The sequence below is a fragment of the Nycticebus coucang genome, chromosome 18 (assembly GCF_027406575.1).
Source record: "Nycticebus coucang isolate mNycCou1 chromosome 18, mNycCou1.pri, whole genome shotgun sequence".
NCBI lineage: Eukaryota > Metazoa > Chordata > Mammalia > Primates > Lorisidae > Nycticebus > Nycticebus coucang.
The window spans coordinates 6367645-6375218 of NC_069797.1; positions in this window are offsets into that span (position 1 = coordinate 6367645).

Consider the following 7574-nt stretch of genomic DNA (forward strand, 5'->3'; position numbering starts at 1 on the left):
GGGTTCTATAACAATATCAAGCCATTCCCCTATTACTTAGTATCTTACCATTTTTAATCAAAAATCCTATTTTTAGGCTTTTGATTGAATATTCTTTTCCACATAACCTAAGACTCATGTACATAGTTGATTCTTCCCTTTGCGTCCACTCTGATTACAGTAGAAGATATATTACAGATAGTATAGTAGTTACCCATAATCTCTGTAGCATAAAGAATAAGATTATAATATTAACATGTACAAAATGAAGGAGAAACTCATTAATGTCTGCAGATGTAGATTTAGTTTATGTTTACATATAGATTAATATATTAATATAGATTAATTGATTAGCTAGTTAGATAATTAATGTTAAAATGATGCCTAAGCTTTCGTACATGAATATTCCATATAATCCTAAATCAGAAAGTAAACTGAATCCAAGGACTTTAAACCAGTATGTGTCCAATTATTACTCTTATATAATAATGATACAATACACTCAGACTGGGTTTTTAAAGAAATGTGTTTTAAAATTACCTTGTGTTTTAAATAGAAATATTACATATTTCATGTACCTATAAAATCTCAACTACAAAATGAAAAAGCATACACAAATCACGTGGCGAAATCTACAGAAAACAGCTTTTCTTCTCCTCTATACCAACTCGGGGAGGATATGACATGCTCATCTTGGTGCTCGGTTTTCTTCTTTTAGTTCTTAAGGGAAAATGTTTTTTAAAAGCATACCGTAAGCCATCTTTCATCTGTATCTAATAGAGAAGAAGACATCATGTTTGAGTATTTACTGCTCACTGGCCATAAATTCTCATAGAACATATTTAAAAATGAGAGATTTACTAACTGGTTGGTGGGACTTTCCCAAGCAAAGGAGCAAATTCAATGGTTAAGCCGAGAAGAATAGTTTAGAAGCTTTTAACCCCATTGTTGGCTGCTCAGGGTATCTTACCTGGGGTCCACAGATCTCCCAATTCGGGGAATTTGAGAACTTGAATAAAAACAATGATATGTATTTATTTCCACTAAACTTTCTTGAAATACAGCATTTTTCAAAAATTCCCCAAATTACCTAGTGATTAAGGAACAGAACTTCGCAAAAACAAGGCTTTTGATTGGCTGGGCAAGTATTCCTGTTTTTACTCAACATGCTAGTAAGTCATGAGAAAAGCATTTTGCAGTTAAATAAGTCTTGAAGATGCTAGGTTAAACTTGTTTCTTTACTATAGAATTTGAGGTGTCTTTAACATTAGCATTCATTTTAAATCTTCAAGGGGTAGGTTGATGTTTCACAAAATTATTTAAATGCTAATTGTTTCACTTTTTGAATCTAAGTAAAGCACATAAACAAAATATTTTTTTTTTCTTAAAAGTAATGTGCCACCTTTCTAACATAAGGCCTGGAGCTGGTTGCTAGGGAAGACTACCTAACATTCATTGAGCGCTTACCATTTTCTCTTTTAAGATCTTCCTATTTGTGTTTTCATTCTGTCCTCACCTAAACTTCCCTGATTGATACTATTATCACCTCAATTTTTTAAATTGAGGAATATCAAAGTGAAAGAATTTGTCGAATGTCACAGAAAAAATAAAAATTAGAACATACTTATAGGCTAGTGAGCCAGCATCCTGTACATTTTTAATTTTTGTTTCAAAATTCGTGATGTGTAGCCTGTTGCTATGTAGTCTTTTTTCTTGTGACATGCAGCCATTTACACATATACTCACTCCACTAGAGATTGTCTTGTTGACATTTAAGGTTTATACATAATTAAGGAGTTACCTTCCCTACAAACATCTGGGTGGGATCTTGTACAAAGGTTGAAAGAACATTGGGTCATTTATTTTTGACCAAAAAGTATTGAAGTTCTGTCACTAGAAAATCATAGACATTTATTTCACTTTCCTCACCTATGAAATGAAATAATTCATAATATATTTGTTTACATTAATAACTGTAAGATTAAAAAGCTTCATAAACACTTCACACATACAAGTTGTCATCCATTCATTTTGCTTTTTTCAGGACTGACACATATTCCTTAGACATGGAAATTATTATATTCTGGATACTTGGAAGGTGGTATTCAAAATGAAATGTATAATGCAGTTGTTGATATAAAGAGTGAATATCTTTGTGTTTACAAAATGTACTCTTCTTTACCAATTTGGATCTTTATTTCTATAAGAAGAGTATATTAGTATACGAGGCTGCTGTAATGGTTACCTCAAACTTTGTGGCTTAAAATAATGAAAAATAATTGTCTCATTTCCAGAAGCCAGAAGTTCAAAATCAAAGAGTAGTTTGGTTTGATTTTTCCCTGGAAGGTCTACAAATCTGTTTCATGTCTCTCTTCTGGCTCTGGTGGCTGCTGGCAACCTTGGCCTTCCTTTGCTTTGGTCGCATCTCCCACTTAGTCCTCACAAGACCACCTCTCCGTGTGTCTGTTCCAAGTCTGTGACTGTCAAATATTCTACTTTCTTTTTAGGGACACCAGTCATTGGATTTGGGCTCAGCCTAATTACAAGATGTATTTAACTTTACTACAGAGAGTCTATTTTCAAATAAAGTTTCATTTATAGATATCAGACATTAGGACTTGGATATATAATTTTTCAAGAATCAATTCAACCCACTACACAGAGAAACAAACTTGTTTTTTTAAATTAAGTTTGCTGATTAAAGCCTTGAACACCCTCCCACTTCCATTCTCATTTACTAACACCTTCTCCTCAGACCTAACTTTTCTTTTTTCTTTTTTTTTAATTATAATTTTTTTTTTTATTGTTGGGGATTCATTGAGAGTACAATAAGCCAGGTTACATTGATTGCAATTGTTAGGCAAAGTCCCTCTTGCAATCATGTCTTGCCCCCATAAAGTTTGATCTTAGTTACAAAGTCCTTCTTTCAAGGAGAGACTTTTTCTCTAACCCCCAGACTACATTAGATAATGCACCACAATATGTTCTCAGCCTTCAAACTCTCATCATCATAATAATTACTTGTTTAATCTGTATTCCTCATGATAACTAAAAGCCACCCACCAAATAGGGGCTCTTTCAATAGTAATTTGATGGAATTCAACTAAAATTGTTTTTCAGGTTTATTGAATATTAGAGTTTGGGAATGTTCATAACAAAATGCATTTTAATTTTCTTCTTCACTTGAGGAACTCATGACCTCCTAAAGTTTGAAGTGTCTTCAATATGAGGTCCCTCTTCTCTCATTAATGCATTCAGACCTTAGTTTTAATTTAATTACTACTTTTACATGTTTACCCAGTAATGTCCTAGTGTAAAGTATGTGAGTTCCAGTTAGAGAAATTCACTCAATTATAAACCGTAAGTTATGTTTATCATTAGACAAATTTAAAAATTGCATTTTTAGGTCCTTGAATAGACTATAGAGAGACATATGATCCCTGGATTATTTTATAGTTGTCTGTTTCTTGGGCCCCTCAATATTTCTAAGTCTCCTAAAAACTAGAAAGTATGACATTGGGCAGGATTTTAGGAAACTACCAAGGAAGTTAAAGGGGAAGATCTATGTATTAGGTCATTTCTGACTTAGGAAATAATTATTTATTTGAGAACAAACTTTTTACTCAGAGTTTCTGTCTGGATAAATTTTTAAGTGCCACATAAAAGACACAAATTTTGTTTAAATTCAGAAAATTTTGGTAAAAGAAAAACTAAATTTTTTCAAATAACTTCTAGAAGCAGAGAATTTCAATGATTCTAATAGCTAATTTTCAACCTCTCATTAATGCAATACCTAAAATGGAACTTGATATGATAATATTTTAACATAATTTTCAAAAAAATATGTCTTTTTGAGTATATTAAATAACATGTTCATAATATGCCTAATTTTTAGAAAAATTAATAGCATATTGTAAAGCACCAGATAATATTAATACTAATACTACTAAAACATATCAGATATTATATATTTAAGAAGTAAATATAGACTAATAGTTATGTAGATGTTAGACATAAACAAGCAACACAAAGACACATAGAAAAATATGTAATGATCTTAGTAAATAAGTATAGAAAGCAGAAATATTATATAAATACTAAATTAATTAAAATTTAATAAATATCCTTGTCATTTCTACTCAGTGTTACAAATGCTCTATAAGATATGCAGAATAAATTAACATCATTTTATTATAACTTTCCATCAAATTATTTTTTAATTTTATTATTATTTTTTTATTATTATTATTTTTTTTTTTGGTAGAGACAGAGTCTCACTGTACCGCCCTTGGGTAGAGTGCTGCGGCGTCACACGGCTCACAGCAACCTCTAACTCTTGGGCTTCTGCGATTCTCTTGCCTCAGCCTCCCGAGCAGCTGGGACTACAGGCGCCTGCCACAATGCCCGGCTATTTTTTGGTCGCAGTTTGGCCGGGGCCGGGTTTGAACCCGTCACCCTCAGCATATGGGGCCAGCACCCTACTCACTGAGCCACAGGCGCCGCCCAGGTGATTGATATCTTAATTATCCTGGCTTGATCATTACACAGTAAGTACACGTATTAAAACATCACGTATTAAAATCACCTTAAACATTTCTTTTTTCTTTGTGGTGGGAACCTGTGAAATTCTTTCCTCCAGCTATTTTGAGATATACAACACATTATTTTTTACTATAGTCACCCTACTGGGCAAGAGGACACCAGAACTTATTTTTTTCTGATTGTAACTTCATATTTGTCAACCATCCTCACCTCACCCACTGTCCAATCTCTGGTCACCCCTGGTCTCATCATTATTTCTATGAGATCCATTTTTTTAGATTCTGCATTAAAAACGAGAACATGTGGTATTTGGTGTTCTGTGTCTGGCTTATTTCACTGAATTTGTCTGCCTGGTTCATCTGTGTTTTTAGTCATGATAGAATTTTATTCTTTTGTTGTCTATCGATATGTACACGTAACACATTTTCCTTAACCATGTGTCCATTATTGAACACTTAGGTTGATTCCACATCTTGGATATTGTTAATAATGCTATGATAACATGCGAGTGCAGATATGTCTTCCATGTCCTGATCTGATTTATTTTGGATTTATACACAGTAGTGGGGTTGCTGTATCACCTAGTAGTCCTATTTTTAATGTTGGGGGAACTGCAATACTGTTTGCCATAATAGCTGTACTAATACATATTCCCATCAATAATATGTAAGGATCCCCTTTTCTCCACATCATTGTCAATTTTTATCTTTTGACATTTTTATCACAGCCATTCTAACTTGAGTGAGGTGATACACTATTGTGCTTTTGATTTGCATTTTCTTAATATTGTAATTAGTGATGCTGGGCACTTTTGCATATGTTTGTCTATTTGTATATTTTCTTTTGAGAAATGTCTATTAAGATAATTTGCCCTTTTTTGATCATTTAAAAATCTTTTTGCTACTGAATTGAGTTTCTTATATATTTTGAATATTGACCCCTGTCAAATGTATTGTTTGCAAATATTTTCTCCTATTTGGTAGGATGTCACTTCACTCTGTTGAAGCTGCAGAAGCTGCTTAGTTTGATGTGATCTCATTAATCTACTTTTGCTTTCATTGTTTGTGGTTTTGAGGTCTTATCAAAAAAAAATTGCTCTGTCCTATGTCATAAAGCATGTTACCTCCATTTTCTTCTATTAGTTTTATACCTTTGGGTCTTACCCTATGTCTTTGATTCATTTTGAGTTGATTTGTGTAGTGAAAGACAGGGGTCCAGGTTCACTCTTCTGCATGTGGATATCCAATTTTCCTAGCACATCTTTTACAGATGGGTGTTCTCAGAACTTTGTTGAAAATCAATTAGCTATAGATTCCAAACATTCTCCAGGATAAAAAAGAATAAATTAATATCATTTTATTATAATTTCCCATTAAAGTCATAAAAATAGCTACCCTCAGCAATTTTTAAAATTTTCCCTTATAAATATTTTATAATTTTTTAAAACTCATTCCCATAGTTTAATATGAGATCACTCTCTATTCTGGATACTTCCTATAGATGTCTTAGTCCAAATTACCAGATTTTTAAGTAACTAGTAATGGGCTTCCATCCAGGCACTGACACATTTTTTAACTGTATAAAGGAAGAAAAGATTGTCATTAGTTCAAATTGTTGTGACTTTTTTTTTTATTAAATCATAGCTGTGTACATTAGTATGATCATGAGGCACCATACACTTGGTTCATAGACCGTTTGATACATTTTCATCACACTAGTTAACATAGCTTTCCTGGCATTTTCTTAGTTATTTTGCTAAACCTTTACATTCCACATTTACTAAGATTCATATATACCCTTGTAAGATGCACCGCAGGTGTAATCCCATTAATCCCCCTCCCTCCCCTTCATTTCCCCCTTCTCCCTATTCTTAGGTTGTAACTGGGTTATAGCTTTCATGTGAAGGTCCTACATTACTTTCATAATAAGGGTGAGTACATTGGGTACTTTTTCTTCCATTCTTGAGATACTTTACTAAGAAGAATATGTTTTAGCTCCATCCATGTAAACATGAAAGAGGTAAAGTCTCCATCTTTCTTTAAGGCTGCATAATATTCCATGGTGTACATATACCACAATTTATTAATCCATTTGTGGATCGATGGGCACTTGGGCTTTTTCCATGACTTAGCAATCATGAATAGGGCTGCAATAAATATTCTGATACAAATACCTTTGTTATGATTTGATTTTTGGTCTTCTGGATATATGCCCAGTAGAGGGATTACAGGATTGAATGGCAGATCTATTTTTAGATCTCTAGGTGTTCTCCATATCTCTTTCCAAAAGGAATGTATTAATTTGCATTCCCACCAGCAGTGCAAAAGTGTTCCCTTTTCTCCACATCTGCGCCAACATCTCTGGTCTTGGGATTTTGTGATGTAGGCTAGTCTCACTGGAGTTAGATGATATCTCAAAGTAGTTTTGATTTGCATTTCTCTGATGATTAAAGATGATGAGCATTTTTTCATATGTCTGAAGGCCGTGCACCTGTCTTCTTCAGAGAAGTTTCTCTTCAAGTCCCTTGCCCAGCCTGCGATGGGATCCCTTGTTCTTTTCTTGCTAATGCGTTTGAGTTCTCTGTGGAGTCTGGTTATTAAACCTTTGTCGGAGACATAACCTGCAAATATCTTTTCCCATTCTGAGGGCTGTTTGCTTGCTTTAACTACTGTGTTCTTGGCTGTGCAGAAGCTTTTTAGTTTGATCAAGCCCTGTTTAACAAATGGTGCTGGGTGAACTGGCTGGCAACCTGTAGAAGACTGAAACTGGACCCACACTTTTCACCATTAACCAAGATAGACTCTCACTGGATTAAAGATTTAAACCTAAGACATGAAACTATAAAAATACTAGAAGAGAGTGCAGGGAAAACCCTTGAAGAAATTGGGCTGGGCGAGTTTTTTATGAGAAGGACCCCCCGGGCAATTGAAGCTGCTTCGAAAATACACTATTGGGACTTTGTTTTAAAAACACTGAAATTTTAGAGTAGAATAGCCAAAATATAATACATATTACCCACATTCATTAAGTGCTAACTATCTTAGGCAGCATTG